The sequence below is a fragment of the Tenrec ecaudatus genome, chromosome 12 (assembly GCF_050624435.1).
Source record: "Tenrec ecaudatus isolate mTenEca1 chromosome 12, mTenEca1.hap1, whole genome shotgun sequence".
NCBI lineage: Eukaryota > Metazoa > Chordata > Mammalia > Afrosoricida > Tenrecidae > Tenrec > Tenrec ecaudatus.
The window spans coordinates 84,961,041-84,972,513 of NC_134541.1; the positions used below are offsets into that span (position 1 = coordinate 84,961,041).

The 11,473-nt window shown below is 39.2% G+C and overlaps 1 pseudogene; it reads left to right on the top strand.

Annotated features, from left to right (window-relative positions):
- The first annotated feature begins 8,417 nt into the window (after positions 1 to 8,417).
- On the top strand, positions 8,418 to 9,524 carry LOC142422742 (cytochrome c oxidase assembly protein COX11, mitochondrial-like; annotated as a pseudogene).
- Positions 9,525 to 11,473: the final 1,949 nt, after the last annotated feature.

Genomic DNA, 11,473 nt, shown 5'->3' on the forward strand with positions numbered 1-11,473 from the left:
TGAGGGGTTTATCTATCCTGGATTCCATGTGTTTTTCCAGGCTCTTATCTGGAGCCAGGTGCATGCTCTGATCTAATCCAATTTCTAAGGTAGTACTGAGGTCATGATAGTGGGGTGAAAGAAACACCAAAGAGCTAGAGGAAAGTTGTGTGCTTCATCGGTGCTATACTGCATCCTGACTAGCTCATCTCTTCCCTGTGACCCCTATGTGAGGGGATGTCCAATTGTCTACAGATGGGCATTGGGTCTCCACTCCATGCCCCCCACCCCCATTCTCATTGGGTATAATTTTGTTCTGGGTCTTAGCTGAGTGTTAACTTCACTGAAAGCCCCATTTGAGGCTTTTTTTTCTGGCCAAGAATGTTGAAAGTATCATGAACTCGAGAGAGAGGATCTTGAAGAATCAATCTACTGTTGTTTTGGTAGAAATATAAATTAGTTAGGAGAATGTTATACTTTGTTCACCTGTAACTTAGCAAGAAATGCTCCATAACTCCAACCCCAAGTTAACCCCCTCCACCTTGTCTCACTGATTCTCCCATGACTGTGTGCAGGAGCAAGTTATCATGGGTACTAGCTAAGCCAAAGACTTATCTCAGTGCATAAAGTTCTCTCTCTCTCCTTGGCATTAACTGGCGCCTATATATCCGGCCTTTCTCACTGATATTTAGGGCTTTAGAAATGGAAGCTCTGAAAAAAGAGCTTACTTAAAACAAAATTATTTTCATAGTTTGTAGCTTTCATTCCAAGATTTATGTCTGTCTTAAAAAACTGTTTCACTCAGTCTATGTGTATGTTAGGCCAGGGTGACTAGAGAAATAAACCTAGTGAACTCATATATGTTTAAGAAAGGAAGTGGTGTTAACAAACCCAGGGACAAGGGAACAACAAGGAATCCAAAATCAGTGGCAAGGAGGATTTAAGATGCTTGGTAGGGATTGATCAATGACAATGTAACTGAGAGGAATTACTAAAACCAAAATGGAGGCTGAGCATGATAGTGGGGCAAGAGGAAAGTAAAAGGAAATAGAGGACAGAGCAAGGAGGCAAAGGATAATTATAGAGATCTCAATGCAGGCATGCATATATGTATATATATATTTATATGCGATGATGGGGAAATAAATCTATGTGTATATATTTATTAGTTTCATATTAAGGTAGCCAATTGACATTGGACCTCCACTCAAATACTCCCTCAATGCAAGAATACTTTGTTCTATTAAACTAGCAATCCATGATGCTCACCTTCCAACACTATCACTGAAGACAAATGGGTGCTTAATTAAATGTGGTGAAGAAAGCTGATGGTGCCCAGTTATCAAAAGATATAGTGTGTGATGTCTTAAAGGCTTGAAAGTAAACAAGCAGCCATCTAGCTGAGAAGCAACTAAGCCCACATGGAAGAAGCCCACCAGACTGTGCGATCACGAGGTGTCAAAGGGATCAGGGACTAGGCATCAAAGAACAAAAATTCATATCATTGTGAATGAGGTGGAGTGCAGATTTGGAAGCCAAAGCCCATCTGTAGGCAACTGGACATCCCCCTACAGAAGGGTCTTGGGGAGGAGAAGAGTGCAGGGTGCAATGTAGCAAAGATGGAACATACAATTTTCCTCTAGTTCTTAAATGATTCCTTCCCCCACCTCTAGTTCTTAAATGCTTCCTCCCCCCATCTTATCATGATCCCAATTCTACCTTACAAATCCAGCTGTACACTGGTACAGACAGGAACTGGAAATACGTGGGATCCAGGTCAGATGATCCCTTCAGGGACAATGGGAGAGAGGGGTGATACTGGGAGTGTTGAGGGATGGTGGAAATTTAAAGGGGAACCGATTACAAGGATCTATATATAACCTCCTCCCTAGGGGATGGGCAACAGAAAAGTGGGTGAAGAGAGATGTCAGACATTGTGAGATATGACAAAATAGTAATAATTTACAAGGGTTCATGAGTGAGGCAGGAGTGGGAGGGAGGGGAAAATGAGGAGATGATGCTAAGGGCTCAAGTAGAAAGCAAATATTTTGAGAATGATGTTGGCAACAAATGTACAAATGTGCTTGACACAATGGATGGATGGATAGATTGTGATAATGTTGTATGAGCCCCCCCCCCCAAATGATTTTTAAAATAAAGATAGGTAGTGTTTTTCTAGAAATATGTCCACTTATTCTAAATTTTCAAATTCACTGTTGTGATCTTCATAGTTTTGGTTCTGTTGTGATATTGGATTTTTTATTTCTTATTCTTTATATTTGCTTTTCCTATTCCTTTTACTTTAATTAGTTTACCAGTAGTTTGTCAAAATTTGTTAATATTTTTAAAGAATTAACTTGTCTTATGGATTATTTCCCTGTTCCTTTTCATTTATTTCTGCTCCATTCTTTAATATTTATTGCCTTCTTATGACTGATATTTTACATAGCTCTTTTTGTTCTAATTGTTGAAGGTGTTGTGTTACCATACTGACTTTGCTCTCTTTTTTGATATCTTCATACATTGTTCACAACAAGTGTTCTTAGTACTGCTTCTGCTGTGTACCAAAGCTTGTGGTATGCTTATTTTCATTTTTGTAAGGAATTTAAAACCTTAATCCCTTAATCCTACCATTTCCAAGCAATTTAATGCACACAATTTCTCATTTTCCATGTTAACTTTTTATTATTTTATGTTCCTATTGTTTATATCTAATTTCATAATGTTGTGAAGTAAAAATTTTTATTTATAATATCACAAATATCAAAAAAATTATTAAGCCTTCATTGTAGCCTAACATGTGGACTATTCTGAAGAATGGTACATATGAACATGAGAAGAAGATACATTGAGGTTTTCCCGGATAGCATGCACCCTATATGTCTAAGAGGTCAGTAATTATAGTATTTAGTTCTTCTGTTACTGTATTGATTTATTATCTAGTTGATCTTTTGAGTTGTTCTGTAAAACCCAGTGAGGTGTATTTAACTCTATTCCTGTAAAATTATGTATTTCTCTCTTTAAGTCTATAAGAGTTTGATTAATATATCTTGAGGGTCTGCCATTGAACGCATATATATTCATTAATATTTTTTTCTTCTTGCTCTTTTGTTCCTTTTATCATATGATGCCCTTATTGGTCTCCCATTAAAGATTTGGTCTTGAAGTATATTTCACTATTAATTTGTATAGCCAGTAACAGATTTCAAAATTGTCATTGGTTAATATTGCTATCCTTGTTTTTTATTGCCATTTTCTTGATGTATTTTCTTCGACCTTTGATTTTTAGATTCTATTTCTCTTTATGTCTCAATTGTGTTTGTTGTAAGCATAGATTTATGGATCAAGTTTCCTTACCCATTGTGCTTCTCACTGCCTCTTGAGAGGTACATTGTATCCATTAACATTCCATTTCATTATTGATGTGTATGCATTTATTGCTGTCATTATGCATTGGGTTGTCTTTATGGTTCCCCCGCCCCTTTGTGGAATTTTTTCTCAATTTTCTTGCCCTGAGTTCATTTTCTTATGTTTTCTCTTAATTTTTGTCTTTTTTTGGTTATTATTTTGTAAGGCTTCATGCTTTGCTCTTGCTGTTTTTCTTTTGGATTAGCTTTATTTTTTCTTCTTCATTCTTTCCATTTTACTTGAGAATCTTGTTAATAATTATATGATTCCAAACAATAATATTGCATAGAAAATCTTTTATGGATCATTCTAAGGGAAATTTTTTGAATAAATATCTATTTTTGAGTATTCATTAGGATGAAAACTTTCAAGATACATCAGAGGGTGTGAAGAAAATTTCCACTCAGCATGAGAATATTTTCTTTTTGCATTAACTATTTCTAACTTTGACAACAAATGGCCTAGTTAGTATCCTGGAGTGAAAACAGATCTCATCAATACCTATTATTCTGAAGTCTGCCTTTGGATCAATGGTGACAGACAGACAAAGCCCATTCCAATGAAGAGAAGGCAGATTCCAATGCAGGAAGTTTCCCAAGAGCCACTGTGCACAGTGTCCCTAGAGAGGTACTGACAAGTTGGGGAAACCACAGCTTCTGAGAGGAAAGCATCACTGACTACATTCCCTGGCATCTGCTGAAAACATGGCCTAAAGAACATTTTGAGAAATCAGTTTGCAATTTCCTCCTCTTGTGACACATTTACTATCCTTTGGAATCAAAGATGTCTTCCAATGAGTGCTTCCTTCGTTGTGACTCCAATGAATGATCTTTCGAATGACTCAACCCAACAGACAGGTCATTCAGTTCACCTGTTCCCAGTGGCAGGGGTCTCTCTGTGCCTGGAACCTTTGTTTCTGCATACAGGGAGACAATGGGTAGCAAGCATCACTAAGGACGTGCCAGAAATTTAGCCCCAGAAGTCACCACCATTGTTTTCTCAGACATAGAGATCATTAGTCATTCACTGCCAACAGTGCACAGAGAACAATGCAGAAGGAAATCTTCATAGACCTGACCCTGGACTGTAGGAGGTCACTGAGTTCAGTACATTTGAAATCATTCATTGCACGCATGAATCTGGACATGCCTGTATTTTATTGTCAATAGGTTTTGAGTAACAGATAGGGTGAGAATTATCATGATAACCTATTTTTCAAGAAGGAAACTGGGTTCTATAGGATGAAAATGAACTCTTAGAGTCACTTTACTATTTGTATTGCACACAGAGAATGCTAATTTCTCCTTCAGGTCGGCAGTGAGGAGAAAATTTAGAGAGTAAGAAAAAGAAAAAAATGTCCGTCGACATGCTGAGAGATGAAAGACGGAAGGAACCCTGATTCCAAAAGGAAATGCTCCATCATCTATCTGTGCCTGTCTAGGGCTGGATGTGCGCACTCAGTGAGTTCTGCGCGCCCCCTGCTGCCCAGTGTCTTCCCTGCAGGGGAGGTTTGTGTCTGGGCTCACACTGACTTCCCCTCACTGTGTTTCCCTTGCACAGTAATACATGGCCGAATCCTCAGCAGTCACGGAGCTCAGCTGCAGGGAGAACTGATTATTCGATGTGTCTCTAGTGATGGAGAGTCTGATTTGGAATGATGGGTTATAATTTGTACCGCCACTAGAGCATATCCATGCCATCCACTGCAGCCCTTTCCCTGAGGGCTGGCGGATCCAGTGCCAGCAGTAACCACTGCTTGTGATGGAGAAACCAGAGACAGTGCAGATGAGGGACAGCTTCTGGGAGGGCTTCACCAGTCCTGGACCCGACTCCTGAAGCTGCACCTGGGACAGGACACCTGCAAACAAAAACAGATGGTCCCCATTATTCACTTGAGTTCACAACCATCCCCACAGACCCAGGTCAGATATCTGAATCTCCCACCTTGGGGAACTGTCAGGAGGCACAGGAGAACACACAGCAATAGCATCTTTAGAACACAGCTCTGCATTCCCAAGAGACCTGAAGGCCTGTCTGAAGAGAACTGATAGCTTTCCTGCCCAAGGGAAATTTATCCTAGTGCCCGAAGAATGATTTGCATGTGAGCGAGCACTGTCTTTATAAACAGAAAGTGATAGAGACCAGACAACCCTCTACCTCCTGAGCCCATGCTAGGGTAACTGTGTTTGAACTCGTATGCATGTTAGTCTATAATGAGAGAGCACTTGACCTAAGCGGTGTGTATTAAAGATAAAAGGAAAACCAAGTATTTCTGAGCTCAATATTCTCTCCCTCCAGCCCCTCAAAGTCTCTGCCCTGCCTTGGGCTCCTGTATGTCCTGTGCCCCAGAGAGTGGACAGGCTATCATTTGTTGAAAACATCAGGTGGACACCAGGGTATCTTCATCACCCACGCTCTCCAAACACCTTTTCTTTCCAAACTAACACTTCCTTATCAACCTCCTCAAAGTCTTCTGGGGTTTTCTTTGAGCCACTGCCATCACCAACTCCAGCACTCCTACCAACAACACGTCTCAGGTTTTGATAACTAAGGCCAATCTCAGTGTAAATAAAGAGATGCCAGTGTCATAGGGTCTCAGGGAGGAGGTTTCCAACTGGAGAATGTGGACCCCAGAAAAGAAAAGTTTCAACTCTATAGCTTCTAATTGATGCAAGACTGTGAGATGTCAGTCACTTGGTTTTCCAGAGCACATCCAAAATTAGGGCAAAACCTGTCAGGAGTTCAAGTGTAAAGATACAGCAGAGAAGTGAGTGGAAATTCAAGTTATCAGGGGGGCAGAAAAAGAATAATGATATTTCAGGTTTTGAAAAAAAGACACCTGCTTGAGACTCAACAGGCACCCTGGATTAAAATAAGGTCTGTTCAGGCAACTAGTCCTCAAAATTTAGGGGACAACCATGCATACTGTTTTAAATGCCCCTTTCCCAGGGGATTCTGTTCTATATGAAATGTGAGCATTTCCAACCAAAATCATCCTCTTCATTTGCACGCTGGGCACAGCCCTCTGAAAACTACTCAGAGATCTAAAGCTTGTGTTTATTTCCTAGACTCAAGGAAAATTATTCACCTTAATGCCTATGGAATCTGTGGGATTGTCTCTAGACATGCAGTTTACAAAGCCATTCCCCATTCAGATTCCTTCCTCATTTCTCTCCCTCATATCATAGATTATTTCCCCCAGATTAGGGTTGGCCATATTAATTTTCTGGTCAGTTAGAATATCTTTAAATTTCTACATAAATATATATTTCAACACTGTGAAAATCTGAGCATAAGATTATGGTCACCTGAAATTCTTTGGCCCAGAATTTGCAGAGGGATATTAGCCATAAGATGATATTGCTGCACATATACTTGACAATACAAATTAAAAGGAAAACTTAAAAAGAAAAACAACCTATCACTTCCTCCCACACAAGCATCAGAAATCCCAAACTCGAACCAGACACCAAAGACTATAGCTATATTGGTGAGAATATGATGGCATGTTCAATGTCTTTGCCATTAGGGAATTGTAAAGTATAACAGTGACATACCATATTGTTTAAATGAATGAATCAAGCAAACATAAAGGGCAAACTAATGATGCCTTATGTTGTTTATTGTTTTGATAGTTGTATAAAAGACACAAAATCATAAAGTTCTCTAAAATCTGGTCAGCTGTTTTAATTTTGGTTTTGTGTTTTAATGCACTGTGGTCTTAAATAAGTGGTAAAAGAGTTTGATGATTTTCAAAGTATCTGTTGAGGACTATTATAGTTAGGCTTGTGTCAACTTGGCAGGGTAGTGTGCTTAGTGGTTTGGTAGTTGGCACCTAGTAATTCCTCATCATGTGAAAGAACACAATTCAATCAATTCCATAATGGGGTCTGCTGTGCGTAGCCAAGCAGTTGTATGATTAGGGTAGAGTGTACCTCCCTTACTCAGGACACAGCTCTGAAGCAACTGGAAAACAAATATTCTGTGTGAATGTGATCTACTTCCTTTATAAACAGATTGGTAGGGAAACTTGTTCGTTTCCATCTGGGTTTGGATCCTGCATCTGGGCTCTTCAAGCTCTAGGTTTTGAATTTGACCGAAAGCTTGAAATAACCCCCGCCAATCCTGAGAGTCCACAGTGGCCTGGTATCTGACATGTGATCTGACCTTGAAGTAATATACATCTTCAATAACAAGTATGACTTGTTTTTATTTACCTGCCTTTGAAACTATCATCAAGTTGTGCTCCAGCCTATTGTAGATTTATCAGCCCCTGAAGCTACATAAGTCAGGAGAAGCCTAACTAAGACTCGAGGACTTAGAGTCAGAATGGAGGTGCCCACTTCTACAACTGCATGAGCAGTTCTCTTTACCTATCTATGCAGCTCTGGTTTTGTTCTTCTAGTGACCTTATCCTTACATAGATGTTGAATGTTATCACATTGGATTTATCATTCAGTTTAGAAATGGCAAGATTTAGAGTCACTGAGTTTTACAATAAATACCGTGACATGCTCCTCCATTTATTTCTGTTATATTTCATTTACTACAATAATATTTTAAATTTTATATGGGGTTTTAAATATTTATATTGTATAATCTCTTATACCTTTCATTTTATGAAGCACATAATCTTGCTTTTTATTTTCCAAAAACCATTTTTGGGTGTGATAATGCAGATATCATATAATTCCATAGCTCAATCACATCAAGACATATTGTACATTTGCTACCACAGTCAGTTTCAAAATATTTTCTTACTTCCTAAACTCTTTAATATCAACCCCATCTTACTCTGTCTGTCTCCCATAGCCCCACCCCACCATATCCTTCAGGAACCCTATTTTACTTGCTGTGTCTATAGGTGCATCAATCCCAGGTTTCATATTCTGAGAAAAACAGAAAAGATAATAATATAAATTCAGTAGGGTTACCACCAATGACAAAATACATCTGAGTAGAGTATACCCAATATGAAACAGAGGGAGAGAGAGATAATGTTGAAAACCAGATCAGGTCTGGCTCATGGCATGGAGGAACTTGGAGCTGTGTGCCAGGCGCTGGGGTCACGCTGCGTTGCTGACCAGAGGCTAGAGCCCCTCCTCTGCCCATGGCGGAGTGGCACCCAAGCTCCTGACAGGAGACTGAGGCGGCTAGGGACGTCGGGGCTCCGGAGCCAGGCACTGGGCCTGCTTTTGCAGCCGCCTCAGGGGCCAAAGAGCACGAACCCGTTCATGCGCGCGCAGGAGGAGGCCTGGCGGCGCCGCAACAAGACTGTCCTCACATACGTGACCTCGGTCGCCATGGCCATGCTGGGGGCGTCCTACGCAGCGGTGCCCCTTTATCGGCTCTATTGCCAGACTACTGGATTTGGAGGGTCAGCTGTAGCTGGTCATGGATCTAACCAGATTGAAAACATGGTGCCTGTTAAGGATCGCATTATTAAAGTAACCTTTTTTTTCTTTTTTAAACATTTTATTAGGGGCTCATACAACTCTTATCACAATCCATACATATACATACATCAGTTGTATAAAGCACATCTTTACATTCTTTTCCCTAATCATTTTCTTTTTTTTCTCCTCTTTTCTTTTTTTACATTTTATTAGGGGCTCATACAACTTTGTCACAATCCATACATATACATACATCAATTGTATAAAGCACATCTGCACATTCCCTGCCCCAATCATTCTCAAAGCATTTGCTCTCCACTTAAGCCCTTTGCATCAGGTCCTCTTTTTTTCCCCCGCTCCCTCCCCGTTCCCCCCTCCCTCTAAAGTAACCTTTAATGCGGATGTGCATGCAAGTCTCCAGTGGAACTTTAGACCTCAGCAAACGGAAATAGCAAACGGCACTGGCATTTTACAAAGCTAAGAACAAGCCAGTCATCGGGATTTCTACATACAATCTTGTACCATTTGAAGCTGGACAGTATTTCAATAGAATACAGTGCTTCTGTTTTGAAGAACAAAGGCTTAATCCACAAGAGGAAGTAGACATGCCAGGGTTTTTCTACATTGATCCTGAATTTGCTGAAGATCCAAGAATGGTGAATATTGATCTCATCACTCTTTCTTATACTTTTTGTTGGAGCTAAAGATGGCCATAAATTGCCAGTTCCAGGCTATCATTGAAGTCAGCAACTAAATCTGCGTCCCATTTGTGATTTTTGAGAAATCATGTGTCTGACTTCTCAGAGATGAAATATTTCTACTATGTCGTATTTAATTATTGTGTACTGGTGATGGTTCAGCTTGCTTCCTTCCATGCCTGGACATCTTAACCACATTTAAAATCGAGAAAACAGGTTTAGCTTCTACCATAAGGAATCCACTTAAAGAGTGTCTACTTAAGAGTGACTGCCACCAAACTCTTAAGAGCTTGATAGTAGTAAGTAACTGTTTAGCTTTAAATATATATATATATATATATATATATATATATATATATATATATATATATATATATATATATATATATATATAGAGAGAGAGAGAGAGAGAGAGAGAGAGAGAGAGAGAGAGAGAGAGAGAGACTTAATGGTACGGTTTAATTCATTAGATTGCTTCCAAATTTTGGTCCTTCATACTTGTATCATTTGAACACTTGATGTTTATTTTTGGCTGTGCACCAGACTCTGAACAGGTTGATTATTAAATCTCTCAAACCAGTGGTGTTACCTGCCTTCAGTGTGAATAGTCATTATTGTTAGTCCTTAACATGAAAGAGGTGTGTTACTTGCTCAAAGATTGCATGTTTTCTTCAAATTCTTATTTGTTTTACTTTTAAGATCTAGGACTGCTTTATATTGATTGTACCATGTAAATAATTAGGTTGCAATTGTGGTACCATGAAATCTATATATATATATGATTAACTATGATAGTTACAAGTCCTTCAATGTTAAAATATGTGTGGGGTTGTATACATATACTGATATCGAAAGTCTACCTGTAAACAAACTCTAAAGACACATTAAATTATTTTAATAGTTAAGAAAAAAAACCAGATCAGACCCAACATGTATCAGTAGGGGGGTTAACTGAAAAAGTGTTAACCATTCAAGCCAGGTTTATCATTTTGATCTACTATAATCATCTCTCCAATGCAATCTGATTAGTAACCAGGTGATTCCCATCCCTCTATTATGGACAGAGGGTAATCACCTGAGGTTTATTGCCTCGGTAGATCTCATAAATGTATCTTGCCTTTAAACATGTATCTTCCATTCTTTCTAAAGTTTAGAATAGTGTTATCATCTATTTCCTTTGAATCTGGTGACCCTAGAAAGGGACAATGCTATTTCTACTTTATCCTTTCTTTATTCTGTGAACACAATGATATCCCATCAAGATAATGAGGGGTTTATTGCTCATTCCTCAGATATATTAATGTATTTCCTTAACACTTGGAAACTTGACTTGTATTCACGCTAAAAGCTGCTCAGGTCTCATTCAAAATCACTAAATTTTAATGATATACCATGAAGTGTGACATTTTTATTTTACCTCACTTTCCCTAGATATATTATCATTTATTTTCTTAATATATTGAAAGCTGGTGTGTATTATTGTTAAAAGCTGTTCTCATCTCATTTAAAATCACTAAAGTAAGCTTTAATTGTATCAGATGAATTGTGATGATTTTATTTGTATAAAGCCTTTATTATTTATTGGTTCCACATTTTTCTGCTTACTGATAACTATTTAGCTTTTCTTTTATAATTGTGATTTGTGTTTATTGAATTTCTGGGGTCAGGCATGGATAAAAATCCAACTGCAGTCTCCAAAACGCTCTGTGCCATCAGACACACACTGGGAAGTGGCCCACTGAAAGGGTAGTGGCAGCTCCCAGACTTCTGTGAAGCAGCAGGGGCCCAGAAATGCCAAACCCCACTGTCCTGCTGGGCAGAGTCCTGGGTGTGGTGTCTGAGAGGAGTGCTTGGGGGCTGTCTGCTCAGGAATGATGTCTCTGTCCACTTCCATAGGTGAATCCTCATTGATGCTGAGAGACAGCGGCATGGAGTCTGAACCCTGCCATTCCCGGCTTTTGCTCAAGGATCCTCCAGATGCCCACCCCAGTA